General features: G+C 44.1%; 1 long non-coding RNA gene across 1 annotated transcript in view; it reads right to left on the bottom strand.

Moving 5' to 3' along the window:
* The window catches only part of LOC142290839 (uncharacterized), a 260,413-nt gene that overhangs the window by 8,425 nt on the left and 227,192 nt on the right, over positions 1-24,796 (bottom strand). Inside the window, exon 2 of the long non-coding RNA XR_012750392.1 lies at positions 859-957. This is a non-coding gene — a long non-coding RNA (uncharacterized LOC142290839). The remainder of the gene's footprint in view (positions 1-858; positions 958-24,796) is intronic.

Raw genomic sequence — 24,796 nt, 5'->3', positions numbered from 1 at the left:
CACAGGGCTCCTTGTGATGTATAAAGTTGTGGAAATCTTTTTGTAACCAAATCCGGCTTTAAACTTCTCCACAACAGTATCACGGACCTGCCTGTTGTGTTCCTTGGTCTTCATGATGCTCTCTGCGCTTTACACAGAACCCTGAGACTATCACAGAGCAGGGGCATTATACGGAGACTTGATTACACACAGGGGCTTATATTTATCATCATCAGTCATTTAGGACAACATTGCATCATTCAGAGACCCTCAATCACCTTCTGGAGGGAGTTTGCTGCACTGAAAGTAAAGGGGATGAATAATATTGCACGACACAATTTTCAGTTATTTATTTTTTAATAAAGTTTTCAAGTAAGCAATAAATTTCCTTCAACTTCACAATTGTGTCACTTGTTGTTGATTCTTCACCAGAACATTTACATTTTATATTTATGTTTGAAACCTGAAATGTGGGAAAATTTTGAAAAAAATCAAGGGAATGAAAATTTCACAGCCACTGTAGCAGCAGATGGTAACAAAAAATGGCTCCCTATGATTGTGCTACATGCTCAGTAGTCAGCCCTATTGGAATAATCCCAAAATAGACCAGAGCAAAGCAACAAGATGGGTATAAATAGTAAATAAATATAAATCTATATAGCAGCGAGGGGTAACAAAATAGTCACAGTTAATAGAGTGCTAAAATGTTCAATATTGAGCCTGTTGGGACAGTGCACAATCCCAAACAAAGACAGAACCTAAGCAGCAGTATAATGTTAGATAACCATGTGACACGTGCAGTGTAAACAAAGAGTCGTTAGTAGAATTCCACAAATGCTAATTCAAATAAAGCTAATGTGCGTTAGTAGCACAAATTACCTGTAAGATGTCCATTGTACACGTGCATCACCCTCCCCGACGCGCGTTTCAGTGTGCCTTCTTCAGAGATTTAAGCAACACCAGGGAGAGTCACTGTGTCTGTGAAGAAAGATCAGGGAGAGTCACTGTGTCTGCGGGGCAGGACGAGGCAGGGACACAGACTGTAGCTGTTGCTTTTATGTGTATGGTTATAGTGTTGCAGCTATGTAATCATATATCCATGTCTTTGTAGGGAAGTTGTTGGCTTTCAGAGCTTTAAATGTGCAGCAAATCAATTCATGGGAAATTAAACTTCCTAGAAAAATTCAGCAAAGCTGGAAAATTGGAATTTTGAAAGATTTGCTGATATCTATCATTCCCGACCTCATGAGAGGCTACAACCCCCATTACTGCCAAATACCAGAGAAGGTTGTCAAGGTCAGAATGACGATGATGATGAGACTCAAAGGATCTCTCGATATCCGGCTGCTGTTTCTAATTAAAAATGTCATGTGTGCACACGAGAATAAATAACTGCACAGCAAGTCAGTTATATCTATCTCCATGACTGGCTCTTAACCAAGTGTGTTTTTTATTGTTTGAAAGAAACTCTAGACCAAGCAGTAAGGGGGTGTAAACAAAAGTTTTAGTCCAATCAAGTATCGCAGGGCAGGGCTTCATGACGTAGAGAGATCTACACATCCCCCTTGGATTGGTCAGTCCAGGCTCCAGGAATTTTTCTTTGTCCATCTGTTTAGGGGTAGAACAGGAAATAGCAGCCATCTTCAAGCTATATATATATATATATATATATATATATATATATATATATATATCCTAGTATATACTGAGTCTAAGGAAAATACACTGAATATGCAATATACATATATACATGTTAGTAAGAAACAAAAGCATTCACAAATATGTGTGTTAATTCACATCTACTGAACTATATAACTGAGTCTATGAAATGGCTGAATTAAGTATTTTTGGATACTCAATTCTTTAACCTCAACAAGGTGACACTTTAACCCCAGTACCCAGAGATGGTGACCCCCTCACCGTACCCACAGTAAGGCCGGGGTCAGACGGGCGTGATAAATCGGATTATATAACTGACACTGATCAGAGTCCGCATAGTGCGGTGAGAGAGAATCTCTCCATCTCCTCCATTGTCTGTGTCTGCGGATACCCAAGTGCAGTCAGTTATCATCCGAGTGCAGTCTGACGATTAACACGGACCTATAGACTTCTATGCGTGCACCATCCGATTTGTGCTCCCAATTTTTTTCTCATGCAGAATTGGAATTAGATAAAAGCGCTGGTCGGCCCTGCCCCACAATATAATATTGGTCCCAGTGCTTTCCAATAAAACAGATAGTTATATGTTACATGTTATATGCTTGGGTGAGCGAAACCTTAAGGTTAGCACCGCTGACCCCATATTGGACACTGAGGCTCTGGAATCCTCTATCCTATAAGCACCAGGAGGACGGTCGGGGCGTTCACCCTGCAAAACATCCATAGATTATATCTCACGTCACCGCCGATGACTTTACTCTTCTCATTAAACACATTGCGACATCTCTGCTGCAGAACATCCTTCATCAGATACCGAAGCTTCCTGTGGCCTCCACCCGAGGAGCCACCAAATGTGGACAAGTGGGGAAAGACCATTCACACGCACTCACCCAAAATATGCAGAGAGGAGAGCATATAGGGGTCACAGAGATACAGAGGAAGGGGCAGGACCCAGCAGCACAGAGGATTTCAGGAGAGGAGAGCACTGATCATATAGGGGTCACAGAGATACAGAGGAAGGGGCAGGACCCAGCAGCACAGAGGATTTCAGGAGAGGAGAGCACTGATCATATAGGGGTCACAGAGATACAGAGGAAGGGGCAGGTCCCAGCAGCACAGAGGATTTCAGGAGAGGAGAACGCTGATCATATAGGGGTCACACAGATACAGAGGAAGGGGCAGGACCCAGCAGCACAGAGGATTTCAGGAGAGGAGAGCGCTGATCTTATAGGGGTCACAGAGATACAGAGGAAGGAGCAGGTCCCAGCAGCACAGAGTATTTCAGGAGAGGAGAGTACTGATCTTATAGGAGGACACAGAGATACATAGAGGAAGGAGCAGGTCCCAGCAGCACAGAGTATTTCAGGAGAGGAGAGTACTGATCTTATAGGAGGACACAGAGATACATAGAGGAAGGAGCAGGTCCCAGCAGCACAGAGTATTTCAGGAGAGGAGAGTACTGATCTTATAGGAGGACACAGAGATACATAGAGGAATGAACAGGTCCCAGCAGCACAGAGTATTTCAGGAGAGGAGAGCACTGATCTTATAGGAGGTCACAGAGATACATAGAGGAAGGAGCAGGTCCCAGCAGCACAGAGTATTTCAGGAGAGGAGAGCGCTGATCTTATAGGAGGTCACAGAGATACATAGAGGAAGGAGCAGGTCCCCGCAGCACAGAGTATTTCAGGAGAGGAGAGCACTGATCTTATAGGAGGACACAGAGATACATAGAGGAAGGAGCAGGTCCCAGCAGCACAGAGTATTTCAGGAGAGGAGAGCGCTTATCTTATAGGAGGTCACAGAGATACATAGAGGAAGGAGCAGGTCCCAGCAGCACAGAGTATTTCAGGAGAGGAGAGCGCTGATCTTATAGGAGGTCACAGAGATAAAAAGGAAGGAGCAGGTCCCAGCAGCACAGAGTATTTCAGGAGAGGAGAGCACTGATCTTATAGGAGGTCACAGAGATAAAAAGGAAGGAGCAGGTCCCAGCAGCACAGAGTATTTCAGGAGAGGAGAGCGCTGATCTTATAGGAGGTCACAGAGATAAAAAGGAAGGAGCAGGTCCCAGCAGCACAGAGTATTTCAGGAGAAGAGAGCACTGATCTTATAGGAGGTCACAGAGATAAAAAGGAAGGAGCAGGTCCCAGCAGCACAGAGTATTTCAGGAGAAGAGAGCACTGATCTTATAGGAGGTCACAGAGATAAAAAGGAAGGAGCAGGTCCCAGCAGCACAGAGTATTTCAGGAGAGGAGAGCGCTGATCTTATAGGAGGTCACAGAGATAAAAAGGAAGGAGCAGGTCCCAGCAGCACAGAGTATTTCAGGAGAAGAGAGCACTGATCTTATAGGAGGTCACAGAGATAAAAAGGAAGGAGCAGGTCCCAGCAGCACAGAGTATTTCAGGAGAAGAGAGCACTGATCTTATAGGAGGTCACAGAAATACATAGAGGAAGGAGCAGGTCCCAGCAGCACAGAGTATTTCAGGAGAGGAGAACACTGATCTTATAGGAGGTCACAGAGATACATAGAGGAAGGAGCAGGTCCCAGCAGCACAGAGTATTTCAGGAGAGGAGAGTACTGATCTTATAGGAGGTCACAGAGATACATAGAGGAAGGAGCAGGTCCCAGCAGCACAGAGTATTTCAGGAGAAGAGAGCGCTGATCTTATAGGAGGTCACAGAGATACATAGAGGAAGGAGCAGGTCCCAGCAGCACAGAGTATTTCAGGAGAGGAGAGCTCTGATCTTATAGGAGGTCAAAGAGATACATAGAGAAAGGAGCAGGTCCCAGCAGCACAGAGTATTTCAGGAGAGGAGAGTGCTGATCTTATAGGAGGACAGAGAGATACAGAGGAAGGAGCAGGTCCCAGCAGCACAGAGTATTTCAGGAGAGGAGAGCACTGATCTTATAGGAGGACACAGAGATACATTGAGGAAGGAGCAGGTCACAGCAGCACAGAGTATTTCAGGAGAGGAGAGCACTGATCTTATAGGAGGTCACAGAGATACATTGAGGAAGGAGCAGGTCACAGCAGCACAGAGTATTTCAGGAGAGGAGAGTGCTGATCTTATAGGAGGACAGAGAGATATAGAGGAAGGAGCAGGTCCCAGCAGCACAGAGTATTTCAGGGGAGGAGAGCTCTGATCTTATAGGAGGTCACAGAGATACATAGAGGAAGGAGCAGGTCACAGCAGCACAGAGTATTTCAGGAGAGGAGAGCTCTGATCTTATAGGAGGTCACAGAGATACATAGAGGAAGGAGCAGGTCCCAGCAGCACAGAGTATTTCAGGAGAGGAGAGTACTGATCTTATAGGAGGACACAGAGATACATAGAGGAAGGAGCAGGTCACAGCAGCACAGAGTATTTCAGGAGAGGAGAGCACTGATCTTATAGGAGGACACAGAGATACATAGAAGGAGCAGGTCCCAGCAGCACAGAGTATTTCAGGAGAGGAGAGCTCTGATCTTATAGGAGGTCACAGAGATACATAGAGGAAGGAGCAGGTCCCAGCAGCACAGAGTATTTCAGGAGAAGAGAGCGCTGATCTTATAGGAGGTCACAGAGATACATAGAGGAAGGAGCAGGTCCCAGCAGCACAGAGTATTTCAGGAGAGGAGAGCTCTGATCTTATAGGAGGTCAAAGAGATACATAGAGAAAGGAGCAGGTCCCAGCAGCACAGAGTATTTCAGGAGAGGAGAGTGCTGATCTTATAGGAGGACAGAGAGATACAGAGGAAGGAGCAGGTCCCAGTAGCACAGAGTATTTCAGGAGAGGAGAGCACTGATCTTATAGGAGGACACAGAGATACATTGAGGAAGGAGCAGGTCACAGCAGCACAGAGTATTTCAGGAGAGGAGAGTGCTGATCTTATAGGAGGACAGAGAGATATAGAGGAAGGAGCAGGTCCCAGCAGCACAGAGTATTTCAGGGGAGGAGAGCTCTGATCTTATAGGAGGTCACAGAGATACATAGAGGAAGGAGCAGGTCCCAGCAGCACAGAGTATTTCAGGAGGCGAGCCCCTTCACTCTTTATGATATATACGTCATGCAGCAAGTGAGGGAAGCAGAGGCGGCTTCTCAGAGGGCAGACCCCGACACTGCCCTCCAGCAGGAGCCCTTCTGTTAACCTCTTAAATGCTGCAATCAATTACTGACAGCAGCATTTATTCAAATTTAAGCATGGTAAAAATGTGCAGTAAAATATACACATATTTGGCATCAGTGATTTCAAATAAGTCCTCTCTATGAAGATATAAAATGAAGCTGAAAAGGAAACAATAAAAACAACAGAATTGTGTTTTTCGGTCACTATCAAAACATAAGATGAAGCCCAAAATAGTACGAAAAACACTAAAAACGAGCCCCGCACAGCTCCCGTGATGGCACTGTAAGACATGTTATGGGTATTGGAAATCGGGGACAACAAGAAAATTGATTTTCATTACAAAATTCAGATTTTTTTAAGCCAGTAATAGTAAAATAATCTCTATGTTTCATATCTCCATAATTGCACTGACCGGGGGAATAATGTTTCCAGGTAAATTTTCATCACCATTTCCCCACATTACATTTTTTTTTAGATGAATGGTGTCATTCAAAGCTAAAAATGTAATATGACCCCTCATACGTCGTCACTGTGGGTGCAAAAAATAAAAAAGTGTTGCGGCTATTTGATAAAGTAAAAGAAAAATAGAAATGCAAAAATAAAAATTGACGGTGTCCTTCAGGGGTTAAATTGTCTTGCAGGGGAAGGAGCAAATCTTCGTGTCTTGTAGCAGATCATCAGATGTTTTACTATTTATTATCTTTTATTCTTGTAAATATAAAACCACAAAACTCATCATCCTCCGACCACAGAGTCCTTCATACAGAGCGATAACGTCAGCCGGAAAATGCAACCAAATCTCCGCCATTTCTTCTCATCTTTGTATCTGATGATCGTTTTGCAGCTTCTCCTGCACGAGGTCTGGTTCTGGTTCCCCCGGACCCGGAATATCATTAGGACTTATGTGTCTATATACAGTATATAGATATATACAGTATGTATTAAAAAAGCTTCAGAAATTTTTTTTATATAGTTTTTCTAAATAAATATGAGCTATAAAGCCGATAAAATGTAATCAATTTTATTGTGAGCAATATTAAAAACATATAAAAAAGACTAAAATTGAGATATATACAGAATAAAAAAGAGGATACAGCAGCATGATAAGCAAAATTACATATTGTGATGATAAAATAGCCGATAAATAGCAGCAACCTAAGACTACCACAAATATTTGCATACAGCAATAGTACCAAAAATACCTTACAAAAATATGTGATTTTATATATATATATATATATATATATATATATAAATAAATATGTATTTATATATAGTATTAACCTTATGTATAAAAAATAATAAATACATTTAAATACTATGAGGGATATAAATGTACATCAAATATCTAAAATATGTAATTAATTGTAAAAATCATCCAGCTGCCACAACCATATCAATCACTAGTAATTGCACTAGAGGAGTCCAGAATTACTATGTCCTGGGAACAATTCCCAAACAGACCACAAGATGGCGCTCAAGTCAATTAATACCAATAGGTATGTATATAGGCCTATGTAAGAACAAGTAACTTAAATGTAATGCTGACCGCCGCCATTGTAGGCCCCGAGGGACAAAGTGTGGATCAAAACATAGTAAAAAAGGTTACCTGGGCAAATAATACTTTGTGCCGCGATCCTCTCACCCCGACGTACATTTCTCACGCCCCCTGTAGAAGCAGGGCGTAGCAAAACGTACGTCGAGGTGAGAGGATCTCAGCACAATAAAATTGATTGATTTTATCAGATTTATTGGTCTAATTTATTTAGAAAAACTAAATACAGAATTTTTCGAAAGCAGTTTTGATACATAATTTGAACGGGAGTGTCCCCTTCTATATATTTGACAGCAGTTTTTGCTAATTTATGCTATATATGCAATATATATATATATGTTTTATATAAAAATAATGTAATAAATATACTTATTATTTGCTGATGATATATAGTTACGTGCACACGTTATTCACTGCTGGTATATCTTAATATAGGCACATACTAGATATGGATAAATATACCATACATCACAAGCAAATAAATCACCAATGACAATCATTTTTCCGGCAACAGATTTGATGATCAATGATAAATTCATTTTTTTGTTAATTAATTAAATATGACAGTTTTTCCCAAATTAGCAAATTATGGTAATTATTGTGGGGTGTAAGGCTATGTCCGCACGCTGCGTTCTGGTTTGACAACAAATCTGCACCCCCTGGCAGACTGACAACTGTAAACCCTGCGCTTGATAAAAAACAGTTGTAAAAATGCATCCGTTTTTGCCACGTTTTTTTAATGCGTTTTGTATGATAGGAAAGGATAATCGATAGCTAGAATAGATATAAAAAAATAGAAATAATAGATAGAAAGAAAGAACATATAGATCAGCTAATAAGACAGAACAGAGAATAGATAGAAATAACAGAAAAGCACGATAGAGGGATAGCTAGCTTGGATAGCTGTTTTTTTAATTTTTTGAGGCATAAAAAATATGACACGGGGTCCCCCCCATTTTTTATATCCAGCACAGAAGCAGCAGTAACTGCAGGCTGCAACCCTCAGCTATCTGCTGTACCTTTGCTGGTTATGAAAAATAGAGGAAGGAGCAGGACCCACGCTTTTTTTTAAATTATTTGATATATTTTTATTTTTTTTAAAAAATGATGTGGGGTCCTCTCATTTTTCTAAAACCAGACAAGGTACAGATGACAACTGGGGGCTGGTATTATCAGGCTGGGAAGGGCCATTGTTTTTCTGCCCTTTCCAGCCTAACAATAGCAGCCGCCAGCCGCCTGAGAAGTGGTGTATCCACAAGATGCGCCAATTCTCCCGTTGCCCTGGTGCAGTGGCAATTAGGGTAATAAGGAGCCCACATGTGCTACTAAGCTGTAGATTAGACAATTCAGGCATCTATGAGACCCCACACCATTACTAATCTGTAAGTGAGAGTAAATAGATACAAACACCAAAAATAATTTATTTGAAATAAAAGACAAAATAAGTCCTTCCCACCCTAATAATATCAGCCCCCAGCTGTCTGCTATACCTTGGCTGGTTTTAGAAAAAAAAGGGGGGAACCAATGTCATTTTACAAAAAAAAAAAATCAAATAATTAAAAAAAAATGCGTGGGTACCCTCTATTTTTCATAACAATCCAAGGTACAGCAGACAGCGGAGGGTTGCAGCCTGCAGCTGTTCCTGTGCTGGATATGAAAAGCGGGGGGGACCCCACATCATTATTTACCAAAAAACAGCTGGCCAAGCTATCCCTCTCTCGCGCTATTCTGTTATGTCTTTCTATCTATTCTATCTGTTCTTTCTATCTATTCAGGCTATCTATTAAATATCCGATCCTATTTTTTTCTCCTTTAAAAAAACGCATTAAGAAAAATGTGGCAGATACTCATGCGTTTTTACCACTTTTTATAACAAACGCAGTGTTTACAGTTATCAAACTCTGCCAGAGCGTGCAGTTTTGTTGTCGAACCAAAACTGCAGCATGCGCCGCGCGTATACCCTAAATCCGCCTTCATTAATGACACCTAAACTTAGAGCCTCGATCAGTGGACGAAGATGTAAAGACAGATACGTGGAGATCTGCTGTAGTGATAGATGCAGGAGCACACTGACATCTAGTGGACATGTGATGAAATGCATTATACATGTAAAATTAAAGTCAAAGGAAAATTTTAGGCAAAATGATGCTATCAGTGTAATGCACAATATATACAATAGTGGCAGATTACAAGGCCAGAGAGATCCCAGGAGCTGATCACTAACCTGCTCCCAATCTTCACTTTATATGATTATGAAAATTCTATTCACCATCAACCACAGGAGCTCACAATGTACAGATTTGAGCAGCTTACGTTAAGGAGTCCTTAAAGAAACTGTCCAGGCTTGGGGCTCAGGTCTGCAGTCACTCTACCTCCTGTTATTGGTGGCTGTATAAATCTGTATGTAGTGAGCTCCCTCTAGTGGTGACTGTATAAATCTGTATGTAGTGAGCCCCCTCTAGTGGTGGCTGTATAAATCTGTATGTAGTGAGCTCCCTCTAGTGGTGGCTGTATAAATCTGTATGTAGTGAGCTCCCTCTAGTGGTGACTGTATAAATCTGTATGTAGTGAGCTCCCTCTAGTGGTGACTGTATAAATCTGTATGTAGTGAGCTCCCTCTAGTGGTAGCTGTATAAATCTGTATGTAGTGAGCTCCCTCTAGTGGTGGCTGTATAAATCTGTATGTAGTGAGCTTCCTCTAGTGGTAGCTGTATAAATCTGTATGTAGTGAGCTCCCTCTAGTGGTAGCTGTATAAATCTGTATGTAGTGAGCTCCCTCTAGTGGTGGCTGTATAAATCTGTATGTAGTGAGCTTCCTCTAGCGGTGGCTGTATAAATCTGCATGTAGTGAGCTCCCTCTAGTGGTGACTGTATAAATCTGTATGTAGTGAGCTCCCTCTATTGGTGACTGTATAAATCTGTATGTAGTGAGCTCCCTCTAGTGGTAGCTGTATAAATCTGTATGTAGTGAGCTCCCTCTAGTGGTGACTGTATAAATCTGTATGTAGTGAGCTCCCTCTAGTGGTGACTGTATAAATCTGTATGTAGTGAGCTCCCTCTAGTGGTGGCTGTATAAATCTGTATGTAGTGAGCTCCCTCTAGTGGTGGATGTATAAATCTGTATGTAGTGAGCTCCCTCTAGTGGTGGCTGTATAAATCTGTATGTAGTGAGCTCCCTCTAGTGGTGGCTGTATAAATCTGTATGTAGTGAGCTCCCTCTAGTGGTGACTGTATAAATCTGTATGTAGTGAGCTCCCTCTAGTGGTGACTGTATAAATCTGTATGTAGTGAGCTCCCTCTAGAGGTGGCTGTATAAATCTGTATGTAGTGAGCTCCCTCTAGAGGTGGATGTATAAATCTGTATGTAGTGAGCTCCCTCTAGCGGTGGCTGTATAAATCTGTATGTAGTGAGCTCCCTCTAGTGGTGGCTGTATAAATCTGTATGTAGTGAGCTCCCTCTAGTGGTGGCTGTATAAATCTGTATGTAGTGAGCTCCCTCTAGTGGTGACTGTATAAATCTGTATGTAGTGAGATCCCTCTAGTGGTGGCTGTATAAATCTGTATGTAGTGAGCTCCCTCTAGTGGTGGCTGTATAAATCTGTATGTAGTGAGCTCCCTCTAGTGGTGGCTGTATAAATCTGTATGTAGTGAGCTCCCTCTAGTGGTGGCTGTATAAATCTGTATGTAGTGAGCTCCCTCTAGTGGTGACTGTATAAATCTGTATGTAGTGAGCTCCCTCTAGTGGTGACTGTATAAATCTGTATGTAGTGAGCTCCCTCTAGTGGTGACTGTATAAATCTGTATGTAGTGAGCTCCCTCTAGTGGTGGCTGTATAAATCTGTATGTACTAAGCTCCCTCTAGTGGTGTCTGTATAAATCTGTATGTAGTGAGCTCCCTCTAGTGGTGGCTGTATAAATCTGTATGTAGTGAGCTCCCTCTAGTGGTGGCTGTATAAATCTGTATGTAGTGAGCTCCCTCTAGTGGTGGCTGTATAAATCTGTATGTAGTGAGCTCCCTCTAGTGGTGGCTGTATAAATCTGTATGTAGTGAGCTCCCTCTAGTGGTGGCTGTATAAATCTGTATGTAGTGAGCTCCCTCTAGTGGAGCTGTATAAATCTGCATATAGTGAGCTCCCTCTAGTGCTGGGTGTATAAATCTGTATGTAGTGAGCTCCCCCTAGTGGTGGCTGTATAAATCTGTATATAGTGAGCTCCCTCTAGTGGTGGCTGTATATAAATCTGTATTTAGTGAGCTCTGTTATGATCCGGAACCATGGAAGACCACCACAAATCATTGGTAAAAGGTGACAAGAGCATTGGCAACTAATCTGGCCGCCATCCCCTTACTAACCATCCCAACTAGAAGTAGCCGAGGGGTGAACTAACATCCTGTGCACCGCAAACCCAGCCAGAGAACTAACTATCCTAAAGGAAGGAAAGATGAATAACTCTCTGCCTCAGAAAATAGACAAGAATAGCTAGCCTCCCACATTCAAAGACTGCGGTGATATAGGAAAACACAATACACAGATGATAGGATTAGCCAAAGGTGAGGTCCCCACTGACTAAAATAGGAAAGGACAGGAAAGGCACTGATGGTGGCCAGAGAAAAAACCCTGCAAAATTCCAAATTCCTGATAGTACAAAAAGGCCCTCAGATTGCACGATCTGCATTCCATCCTATACCGGGTGCTGTTGTCATACCAATGAACAGAAAACAAGAATCAAACCAAATTCAACAAGCCACAAACACATGGACCCAAAGGAGCTATACTCCAAACAGAACTGCAGGGAGTTCCCAAACCAAGCAACTGAGGGGGAAAATCCCTGCATGCAAATAAACTGAAAACAACCACAGCAAATGACAAACCCAGATAAGAGCAAAAGAACCAAACAATAAATAAAGAGCAAGCACTTATCTGGGGTAGATGTGGTGTAGAGCAGAATGAAGCAGGCTGGTGATACAAAGAACAACTGACATCCGGCATAGCCTGCTATCAGACCAGGATTTAAATAAGCAGAGAGTTAGCAATGGAAACGCCCATTGCACAACACACCTGGTCCAAGTCCAAACCATTCCTGGCCACCAGAGGGAGCCTCCCAGCAGCCAAAACATAACTAACATTCACAACAGTACCCCCCCCCCCGAGGAGGGGTCACTGAACCCTCACCAACGCCACCGAGTCGCTCGGGATGAGCATGATGGAAGGCGCGAACCAACCTGTCCGCTTGAATGTCAGAAGCCACAACCCAAGAGTTATCCTCCTGCCCATAACTCTTCCATTTCACAAGGTAATGAAGCTGTCACCTACTGCGACGGGAATCCAGAATCTTTTCAACCTCATACTCCATATCCCCTTGTACCAAAACAGGGTCAGGAGGCGCTGCTGCAGGAACTGTTGGCTCCACATGTTTCTTCAACAAGGACTTATGGAAGACATTGTGAATCTTAAATGACGCAGGCAGAGCCAAACAGAAAGATACAGGATTGATAATCTCCGAAATCTTATAAGGTCCAATAAATCTGGGCTTAAATTTAGGAGACGGAACTCTCATAGGAATATGTTTAGAGGACAACAACACCATGTCCCCTACTTTAAACCGGGGGCCAACAGTCCGACGCCGGTTGGCAAACTTTTGGGCAGTTTCTTGGGACTGAAACAATGTATCCACTACCTGCCCCCAAATCTACTGCATTCTATTGACCACCGAATCCACCCCCGGACAGTCGGACACCTCAAGCTGCCCTGAGAGGAACCTAGGGTGATACCCAAAATTGCAGAAAAAGGGGGACACCAACGTGGTAGAGCTAGCTCTATTGTTAAGGGCAAATTCAGCCAAAGGCAAAAACGAAACCCAGTCATCCTGATCCGCAGAAACAAAACACCGTAAATAGGTCTCCAGGGTCTGATTAGCCCTTTCAGTCTGACCGTTGGTCTGAGGATGAAACGCCGAGGAGAAAGACAGCTGAACACCCAATTTGGAGCAAAAAATCCACCAAAACCTGGATACAAACTGCACCCCTCTGTCAGAAACAATGTTTTCGGGAATACCATGCAAACGAAGAACATGTTGGAAAAACAAAGGCACCAACTCTGATGAAGACGGCAACTTAGATAGGGGAACCAAGTGGACCATCTTGGAGAATCTGTCACAGATCACCCAAATCACAGTCATTTTCTGAGAGACGGGAAGCTCTGAAATAAAATCCATAGAGATGTGCGTCCAAGGTTTCTTAGGTACAGGCAAACGCAATAGCCCACTAGAACGTGAACAACAGGGCTTGGACCTAGAACAAACTCCACACGACTGCACAAAACGACGGACATCCCGGGACAGGGAAGGCCACCAAAAAGAGCGTCTCACAAGATCCCGAGTACCAAAAATGCCAGGATGACCCGCCAAAACAGAGCAATGAACCTCAGAGACAACTCGGTCTCTCCATTGGTCTGGGACAAACAGTTTCCCCGTAGGACATCTCTCAGGTTTATCCCCCTGAAATTCCGCCAGTGCCAACCGCAGATCAGGCGAAATAGCTGAGAAAACTACACCATCATTCAGGATAGTAGACGGTTCAACAGCCTCCAAAGAGTCAGCGCAGAAACTCCTGGAAAGGGCATCGGCCTTAACATTCTTGGTGCCCAGCAACAAAGAGACCACAAAATTAAACCGGGTAAAAAACAAAGCCCACCTGGCCTGCCGAGGATTCAACCTCTTGGCCGATTCCAGATAGATGAGATTCTTGTGGTCCGTAAGCACCACAACTTGATGCCTAGCCCCCTCCAACCAATGCCTCCACTCTTCAAATGCCCACTTCATAGCCAATAATTCCCGGTTCCCCACATCATAATTCCGTTCAGAAGGAGCAAACTTCCGAGAGAAAAAGGCACAGGGCTTAAGTTTACCCGAAGTAGCGTCTCGTTGAGACAGAACAGCACCTGCTCCGATCTCTGAGGCATCGATCTCAACCTGAAAAGGGCAAGACATATCAGGTTGCTGCAGGACTGGGGCAGAAGTGAATCGCCTTTTAAGCTCCTGGAAGGCCACAACTGCCTCTGGGGTCCAATGCTCAGCATCAGCTCCCTTCTTTGTCAAATCTGTCAGAGGTTTGACAATGGCAGAAAAATTGGCTATAACCTGCCCCCACATTCAAAGACTGCGGTGATATAGGAAAAACACAATACACAGATAGATGACAGGATTAGCAAAACGTGAGGCCCCCACTGACTAAAATAGGAAAGGACAGGAAAGGGACTGATGGTGGCCAGAGAAAAAACCCTGCAAAATTCCAAATTCCTGATAGTACAAAAAGGCCCTCAGATCACACGATCTGAACTCCGTCCTATACCAGGTGCTTTTGTCATACCAATGAACAGAAAACAAGAATCAAAACAAATTCAACAAGCCACAAACACATGGACCCAAAGGAGCTATACTCCAAACAGAACTGCAGGGAGTTTCCCAGGTAAGCAACTGAGGGGGAAAATCCCTGCATGCAAATAAACTGAAAACAACCACAGCAAATGACAAACCCAGATAAGAGCAAAAAAAACAAACAATAAATAAAGAGCAAGTACTTATCTGGGGTAGATGTGGTGTGGAGCAGAATGAAGCAGGCTGGTGATACAAAGAACAACTGACATCCGAAATGGCCTGCTATCAGACCAGGATTTAAATAAGCAGAGAGTTAGCAATGGAAACACCCATTGCACAACACACCTGGTCCAAGTCCAAACCATTCCTGGCCACCAGAGGGAGCCTCCCAGCAGCCAAAACATAACTAACATTCACAACAGAGCTCCCTCTAGTGGTGACTGTATAAATCTGTATGTAGTGAGCTCCCTCTAGTGGTGACTGTATAAATCTGTATGTACTGAGCTCCCTCTAGTGGTGACTGTATAAATCTGTATGTAGTGAGCTCCTTCTAGTGGTGGCTGTATAAATATGTATGTAGTGAGCTCTCTCTAGTGGTGACTGTATAAATCTGTATGTAGTGAGCTCTCCCTCGTGGTGGGTGCATACATCTGTATGTAGTGGGCTCCCCCTAGTGGTGGCTGTATAAATCTGTATATAGTGAGCTCCCTCTAGTGGTGGCTGTATAAATCTGTATGTAGTGAGCTCCTCCTAGTGGTGGCTGTATAAATCTGTATGTAGTGAGCTCCCTCTAGTGGTGGCTGTATAAATCTGTATGTAGTGAGCTCCCTCTAGTGGTGGATGTATAAATCTGTATGTAGTGAGCTCCCTCTAGTGGTGGCTGTATAAATCTGTATGTAGTGAGCTCCCTCTAGTGGTGGCTGTATAAATCTGTATGTAGTGAGCTCCCTCTAGTGGTGGCTGTATAAATCTGTATGTAGTGAGCTCCCTCTAGTGTTGACTGTATAAATCTGTATGTAGTGAGCTTCCTCTAGTGGTGGCTGTATAAATCTGTATGTAGTGAGCTCCCTCTAGTGGTGGCTGTATAAATCTGTATGTAGTGAGCTCCCCCTAGTGGTGGATGTATAAATCTGTATGTAGTGAGCTCCTCTAGTGGTGGCTGTATAAATCTGTATGTAGTGACCTCCCTCTAGTGGTGACTGTATAAATCTGTATGTAGTGAGCTCCCCCTAGTGGTGACTGTATAAATCTGTATGTAGTTACCTCCCCCTAGTCATGGCTGTATAAATCTGTATGTAGTGAGCTCCCTCTAGTGGTGGCTGTATAAGTCTGTTTGTAGTGAGCTCCCTCTAGTGGTGGCTGTATATATCTGTATGTAGTGAGCTCCCTCTAGTGGTGGCTGTATAAATCTGTATGTAGTGAGCTCCCTCTAGTGGTGGCTGTATAAATCTGTATATAGTGAGCTCCCTCTAGTGGTGGCTGTATAAATCTGTATGTAGTGAGCTCCCTCTAGTGGTGGCTGTATATATCTGTATGTAGTGAGCTCCCTCTAGTGGTGGCTGCATAAATCTGTATATAGTGAGCTCCCTCTAGTGGTGATTGTATAAATCTGTATGTATATTCTGAGATTGCCTACAGGCAGTTGGCAGCGCTTAACCAATAAACCCTTTTAGTTCTTGCAGCTTAGTTTTAATGGCAGAGGAACCCCTTCACTCTGCTAGGAATTAATAAACTATGTGGGGGATTTTAATTAAAAATCCACAAAAAACCAGCGCTAGATGGGTTTTTATAATTTTTATTATTTAAGGATGCTCACCACCAAAAAATGCTATCCTTGTTCCAAGACAGAATATTTAGTAATATACAATGCACTAGATATTAATAAAACCAATGAACACATAAAATAAATTGAATTGCTGAAAGGTGATAGCAATATTCACAATAAACTAATTCTAAATAATCTGTTGTAATGCCCCGGCCGGTGGCGTACAACCTGTTTGATTAGTATATTAGATTAGTATAATAAAATAAAGTATACCATACCAGCCCCCGATTGACTTAGAGGCTTAGATTGCAATCGATACAAACTTGCGATGTTATATTTGCCCCCAGGACCTGGGGGAAAAAACGTCCTCCAAACAGTCTGAGCGTGATAATCCCCGGTTCGCAGTGTAGTATCAGCAGGGTTTTTTTTCCCCGCAGTAAATAGACCGGGATTTTCCGTAGATTTAATTTGCTGCACGTTCCGTCTTAGGCTGAAGCCATTGCAGATACAGGATTGACCTGTCAGACTGCCAGGGCAGGCGATATGGAACCAGTGGCCGTAGTTGGTGCTGGCTCTAGAGGAGATGTAGTGAACCAGCATCCCTCTTTAACGGAGCCTTTAGAACACTTCACGATGCCACAGGTAAACGATCCTGTATGATCCCAATTGTGCTTCCAAGACGAACAGTGCAGAGCCACTGGAAGCACCGATGTGTGCTGGCTTCAGACAAGGATAAAGTCAATGGTAACCTCTCCACCTCTCCAGCGGGCAGTCCGGACAGTGTCCTGTATGGGCTGACTGAATCCACACGAGGGAGAAGTTACTTAGCAAAATATCACCGCACAGGTGAGATAGACAAAGCAGAGTCCTGATCCGACGCGCGTTTCGGGGGCGTGTAACGGTCCCCTTCCTCAAGGATAACTCAGCTGTTGCCTAGAGCACTATTTATGCATATATTTAATTAGTTACAATTTACATAAAAGCAATCAATGTTTAAACTCAACCAACATTTAATAACCACTACATATATCAATTTGTAAAAAACGCTCATAGTAAACATATAATGTAGATTTGTGCAAAGGTTTTTCTAGAGAATCCTATATATAGCCCTGCTTATACCACCATATAATGGGAAATCTTATAAAATATTTTAACATTTATATTTAGAAATAAAAATAAGCATAAGGTCTAAAACATCAAAAAAGGTGTAATATAAGTTTACTTGCTGTAATATGAAGAACCCCTGTATTTTAACCAGCTTAAGACAAATAAAAATTTTATGTGTTCATTGGTTTTATTAATATCTAGTGCATTGTATATTACTAAATATTCTGTCTTGGAACAAGGATAGCATTTTTTGGTGGTGAGCATCCTTAAATAATAAAAATTATAAAAATCCATCTAGCGCTGGTTTTTTGTAGATTTTTAATTAAAATCCCCCACATAGTTTATTAAATCTGTATGTAGTGAGCTCCCTCTAGTGGTGGCTGTATAAATCTGTATATAGTGAGCTCCCTCTAGTGGTGAGTGTATAAATCTGTATGTAGTGAGCTCCCTCTAGTGGTGGCTGTATAAATCTGTATGTAGTGAGCTTCCTCTAGTGGTGACTGTATAAATCTGTATGTAGTAAGCTCCCTCTAGTGGTGGCTGTATAAATCTGTATGTAGTGAGCTCCCTCTAGTGGTGGCTGTATAAATCTGTATGTAGTGAGCTCCCTCTAGTGGTGAGTGTATAAATCTGTATGTAGTGAGCTCCCTCTAGTGGTGGCTGTATAAATCTGTATGTAGTGAGCTCCCTCTAGTGGTGACTGTATAAATCTGTATGTAGTGAGCTCCCTCTAGTGGTGAGTGTATAAATCTGTATGTAGTGAGCTCCCTCTAGTGGTGGCTGTATAAATCTGTATGTAGTGAGCTCCCTCTAGTGGTGACTGTATAAATCTGTATGTAGTGAGCTCCCTCTAGTGGTGAGTGTATAAATCTGTATGTAGTGAGCTCCCTCTAGTGGTGAGTGTATAAATCTGTATGTAGTGAGCTCCCTCTAGTGGTGGCTGTATAAATCTGTATGTAGTGAGCTCCCTCTAGTGGTGAGTGTATAAATCTGTATGTAGTGAGCTCCCTCTAGTGGTGGCTGTATAAATCTGTATGTAGTGAGCTCCCTCTAGTGGTGACTGTATAAATCTGTATGTAGTGAGCTTCCTCTAGTGGTGACTGTATAAATCTGTATGTAGTAAGCTCCCTCTAGTGGTGGCTGTATAAATCTGTATGTAGTGAGCTCCCTCTAGTGGTGGCTGTATAAATCTGTATGTAGTGAGCTCCCTCTAGTGGTGAGTGTATAAATCTGTATGTAGTGAGCTCCCTCTAGTGGTGGCTGTATAAATCTGTATGTAGTGAGCTCCCTCTAGTGGTGAGTGTATAAATCTGTATGTAGTGAGCTCCCCCTAGTGGTGGCTGTATAAATCTGTATGTAGTGAGCTCCCTCTAGTGGTGGCTGTATAAATCTGTATGTAGTGAGCTCCCTCTAGTGGTGGCTGTATAAATCTGTATGTAGTGAGCTCCCTCTAGTGGTGACTGTATAAATCTGTATGTAGTAAGCTCCCTCTAGTGGTGAGTGTATAAATCTGTATGTAGTGAGCTCCCTCTAGTGGTGGCTGTATAAATCTGTATGTAGTGAGCTTCCTCTAGTGGTGACTGTATAAATCTGTATGTAGTGAGCTCCCTCTAGTGGTGGCTGTATAAATCTGTATGTAGTGAGCTCCCTCTAGTGGTGACTGTATAAATCTGTATGTAGTAAGCTCCCTCTAGTGGTGAGTGTATAAATCTATATGTAGTGAGCTCCCTCTAGTGGTGGCTGTATAAATATGTATGTAGTGAGCTCCCTCTAGTGGTGGCTGTATAAATCTGTATGTAGTGAGCTTCCTCTAGTGGTGGCTGTATAAATCTGTATGTAGTGAGCTCCCTCTGGTGGTGGCTGTATAAATCTGTATGTAGTGAGCTCCCTCTAGTGGTGGCTGTATAAATCTGTATGTAGTGAGCTCCCTCTAGTGGTGGCTGTATAAATCTGTATGTAGTGAGCTCCCTCTAGTGGTGACTGTATAAATCTGTATGTAGTGAGCTCCCTCTAGGGGTGGCTGTATAAATGTTCTGGTTCTGAACACTTTGTCTCTGTGTGGGCACCTTGTGTGTTTATTGCGTTTCTGCCCATAAGTGTTCCCAATGCTGTAATTCAGCCTGCTCTATCACCTGGCCGGTGTAACCATTTAAAGATTCCCCATACTTGCATTTTCTACTAATGTTATTTCTGAGGTGGACCCTGCTTGGTCTATAGCCTGGCTGCCTTGTGTTTCTCCTGCCGATTATTACTTTTGGTATACTTATCTTCACTCTGCACGTTCCCCTGGATTAATTAAGAGGTACATGAAACCCTCAATGGTCTTCCAGTTGGGGTTGTTTCAGTCTGCGCTGGGGCTTTAGGGACTGCGCAGCTGGGACCTCCAGTCTGTACAAGACTCGGGTCAGGTGTAGTAGTTTTGAATTAGACTTTGTTTTCCGTTGTTTTTCACATGTGCCCCTTTGTGTTCATAACATTCCCATTTTTTCCACCTGGCCCAGACCGACATGGCGACTTCTCCAGCCACTACTTGGCTGCAGAGATTATAACAAAGACACATCTGACTTCTCACATTTCCACCTCCGTCCTCATCTATTCCCGACCTGCACAAACTCCTCATTGTTACGCTCATGTCACTCCTGACCCTGGTTTTTGCTCCGCTTCACGTCAGGGTTTGCAAGTTGCCAGACGGGTTTCAATATGATGAACAACCTTAGACTATTCAAGGGCTTCTAGGCTCCCACCTAGGCCCTGGTATTGATGGAGACCGTCCCTGTGTGGGTGAGTCCTGAGGGACTAAGCTGGAGTGGGATGGTTGTGCTGCATCGTGGCTTCTCGTCCTGTCTGTGACCTGTCCCGGGTCATTGGACCTTCTGTCTCATGTCCACCTTCAGTGTTGTGCGGCTTCCGAGGCTGTCAGACGTCTGTGCTACTCATGAAAATCTTTAGTCTTCTAGATGCGCTCAGTAACTCTGCTACCTGCCTGCCTGCGGTGTCCAGTCCTCCTGTTACCTGCCTGCCTGCGGTGTCCAGTCCTCCTGTTACCTGCCTGCCTGCGATGTCCAGTCCTCCTGTTACCTGCCTGCCTGCGGTGTCCAGTCCTCCTGTTACCTGCCTGCCTGCGGTGTCCAGTCCTCCTTTTACCTGCCTGCAGTCTCCAGTTCTCCTGTTACCTGCCTGCCTGCGGTCTCCAGTTCTCCTGTTACCTGCCTGCCTGCGGTCTCCAGTTCTCCTGTTACCTGCCTGCCTGCGGTCTCCAGTTCTCCTGTTACCTGCCTGCAGTCTCCAGTCCTCCTCTTTAGAGTTGAGCGCGGTTCGTGGTTCTCCAGTTCGCGGTTCGAGTGATTTTGGGGGCTGTTCTAGATCGAACTAGAACTCGAGCTTTTTGCTAAAGCTCGATAGTTCTAGTTATGTTTGAGAACGGTTCTAGCAGCAAAAAGCCAAGCTAATTCCTAGCTGGCTTTCCACTGTAATAGTGTAAGTCACTCTGTGACTCACGCTATTATGACATTTCAGCGTATAGTGTGCGGGAACAGCGCATTCAGATCACTGCTGTATGGATAATGGCGATCGCCATTTTTTTTTTCCCTTGTCTTCCTTCCCTAAGCGCGCGCGTGTAGAGGGGCGGGCCAGCATGTCAGCCAATCCCAGACACACACACAGCTAAGTGGACTTTTAACCAGAGAAGCAACGGCATGTGTGATAGGATGTCCATGTCACATGTCCCTGCATTATAAATACGGGCATCTGCCCGTCTGGACGCGATTATCTCTTCTGCGTCTTGGTGTCAGTCACCGCCGGCGTAGCTCCTATCTCCGATACTGCTGTGTACGCTCTACACACAGCGCTATACAGAATAGGGATAGAAGTTTCTATTAGCCCTTGTAAGGGCTAATTCCAGCAGGCTCAGAGCCATTGGTGACAGTCAGGGCCGTGAAAACAGAGTTTAACAGCTACACAAGATAACAGCGTCTGTGTAGCTAAGGTCAGGGATTTCCTCGCTGCATTTCCCCATTAGGAGGGAATAGAAAGGCAGGCTTCCTTTCCTGTCCACTGACCCACAACCCTGCCACTGTACCCTCCTGCCCTTTGCACACTCAAGCTCATTGTTACTAAGCCATTATACTAGCAAACACTGAGTGAACTTAGTGGCATCATAAAAGTGGCTGTTGGACTGCTGTATTGTCCCACTAGTGCAAAGCTATTTGCAGCACCTCTGCATTGCACACTCAAGCTCATTGTTACTAAGCCATTCTAATAGCAAACTATGCTGCCAGTTTAAGGGCCGTAGTTGCATTGTCAGGGATAATTATTGTTGTTTATTCTGCTGTTAATAAAGCTAGACCACCGCTGCAATCTACACCACCTCTCAATTTTTACTACCACATTTTAAGTGCACAATCTTGTCGCAATCAAAATGAGTGGCAAAATGACAGATGCTGGTGGAAAGGGGAAGAGGCGTGCTGGAAAAGGAAAAAAAGGGTTTGTCCGTGGGGAAGGTGGCGAAGCTCCATTAACATCTGCTGAAGATAGACCATCTACCAGCAAAAGTAAGATGTCTACTACTTACCGTGGACAATCCGATGTGCTCCCTTTTTTACGGACACGAACAACTGGAACAAAGATAGATGATGGCAAAAAAAAGAAAATGCTTGAATGGATCACAAGTTGTCCAACAAGTGCCCTCTCCGCTACCTCAACTACCGCATCCAAAAAACACCAGTCCTCTGAGTTGTCATCCCAATCACACTTGCTTTCTCCCAGCTCTGAAGTCTCCATCCGCCCTGCACAGTATGGTGGAACTGAGATGGCTGAGTCTGCAGAGCTGTTCAGTCACACTATAGCCTGGGAATCAGAGGTCTGCTCCCAAGCTACAGTGAGTACAGACCAGGAAATGGTCTGCAGTGATGCCCAGAACCTTTGTGACTCTGATTCAGGCCGTGAGGACCAAGTTTCTGAGCATAATGTTGACCCTTATTCACAAACTGTAACACCTGTTGTTATAGACAATGAGGAACATACTGATGACGATGAGACGCAGATACCCGATTGGGATGACAACTTAAATATTCGGTCAGGGCAAGAAGAGGCTCGGTCTGAGGGGGAGGGGAGTGCAAACACAACACTTGATGATGAAGTTCTAGACCCCACCTACTGTCAACCCCCAGTCAGGCACTCGAGGAGGTCAACAGAGGCGGTGGAGGAGGATGCAACTGATGACGAAGTTACCTTGTGCCTTCCTGGACAGAGTCGGAGCACTGGTAGCACGTCTAAAACTGCATCCTCAGCCACCACTCTGCCTCTGAGCACTAGTCGGGGTGGATCAACAGGTCGCATGCCCTCTAAACCTTGCCTAGCCTGGACCTTTTTTGACATAGCAAAAGATCGCCCAAATCATGTGATATGTAAAATTTGTCATGGTTCTATTAGTAGAGGGCAAAACCTCAGGAGTTTGACAACTTTTTCCATGAATTGTCACATGAATAAATATCATATGTCCCAGTGGGAAGCTCACCGTGCTGCAATGCGGCCTAGCGGAGCGAACCATCCACCGCCTGCCCCTTCAAGTGCATCTGCGCGCTCTTCATCTTCTAGGACTGTGGGGACAGCTGTCACACCTGGTTTTCCACGCACAACTTCCACCACTGTAACCGCAACAGGCAGTTTGCTTGGTAGGTCATCATTTGGTTTGGAAGGGGAAACAAGTGCGTGTGTACAGCTCTCTCAGACATCGAGAGAGGGGAGCCAGCACGATCTGAAAATGGCATGCATCATATAAAAAGTGCAAATTCACAGATTTATTCCAACTGTACTGTAATATAAATGAGATTTTTAGCAAATAATTGATCAATTCTTTGAGCCACCCCTGCCAACATCACGGCAAATCTCAATAGGGGGGTCCTACTCTATATTCTGTATTTCATGTGCCATGCGGCCTCCTAGATAAAGTTAAAAGCAGAACCATAATGGAGCACACATACCTGTAACCTGTGTATATAACCGCTTCTATGTTGCAAAAGAGGCAATTGTAGATAGAGGCCAGCCCAGGTCCCAGCATGTGGAGCAAGCTCTACACATACCAGGACTATATCAGAACTGACCCTCCCAGTGCCAGACAGCAACCATTGATAAAGGCGGACCAGATCCAAGATGGTGCTTAATTAGCAATGCCTGTGGAAAGGGTGAGGCAACTGAATGTGTACAGCTACCAACAGGAGGAATATATTGCAAACCAAGATCAGGCGTGCATAGCATGGTGGTGACCAGCCACCAGACATTTGTAGCATAACTACAACCAAACAGAGAGAGAGGGTGACTGACCAACGCCATACCATGCACGCCTGATTTTGGTTTGCAATGTATTCCTCCTGTTGGTAGCTGTTCAGATTCAGTTACCTCACCCCTTTCCACAGGCATTGCTAATTAAGCACCATTCTTGGATCTGGTCCGCCTTTATCAATGGTTGCTGTTTGGCACTGGGAGGGTCAGTTCTGATATAGTCTCCTGACCCTGGTTTTTGCTCCGCTTCACGTCAGGGTTTGCAAGTTGCCAGACGGGTTTCAATATGATGAACAACCTTAGACTATTCAAGGGCTTCTAGGCTCCCACCTAGGCCCTGGTATTGATGGAGACTGACCCTGTGTGGGTGAGTCCTGAGGGACTGAGCTGGAGTGGGATTGTTGTGCTGCATCATGGCTTCTGGTGATCTTCGGAGTCCTGTCTGTGACCTGCCCCGGGTCATTGGACCTTCTGTCTCATGTCCACCTTCAGTGTTGTGCGGCTTCCGAGGCTGTCAGACGTCTGTGCTACTCATGAAAATCTTCAGTCTTCTAGATGCGTTCAGTAACTCTGCTACCTGCCTGCCTGCGGTCTCCAGTCCTCCTTTTACCTGCCTGCAGTCTCCAGTTCTCCTGTTACCTGCCTGCCTGCAGTCTCCAGTCCTCCTGTTTAGAGTTGAGCGCGGTTCGTGGTTCGTGGTTCTCCAGTTCGCGGTTCGAGTGATTTTGGGGGCTGTTCTAGATCGAACTAGAACTCGAGCTTTTTGCTAAAGCTCGATAGTTCTAGTTATGTTTGAGAACGGTTCTAGCAGCAAAAAGCCAAGCTAATTCCTAGCTGGCTTTCCGCTGTAATAGTGTAAGTCACTCTGTGACTCACGCTATTATGACATTTCAGCGTATAGTGTGCGGGAACAGCGCATTCAGATCACTGCTGTATGGATAATGGCGATCGCCATTTTTTTTTTTTCC

This window comes from Anomaloglossus baeobatrachus, chromosome 2, assembly GCF_048569485.1.
Source record: "Anomaloglossus baeobatrachus isolate aAnoBae1 chromosome 2, aAnoBae1.hap1, whole genome shotgun sequence".
NCBI lineage: Eukaryota > Metazoa > Chordata > Amphibia > Anura > Aromobatidae > Anomaloglossus > Anomaloglossus baeobatrachus.
Note: the sequence above shows the minus strand (reverse complement) of the source record. Positions and strands in the feature narration are given on the sequence as shown.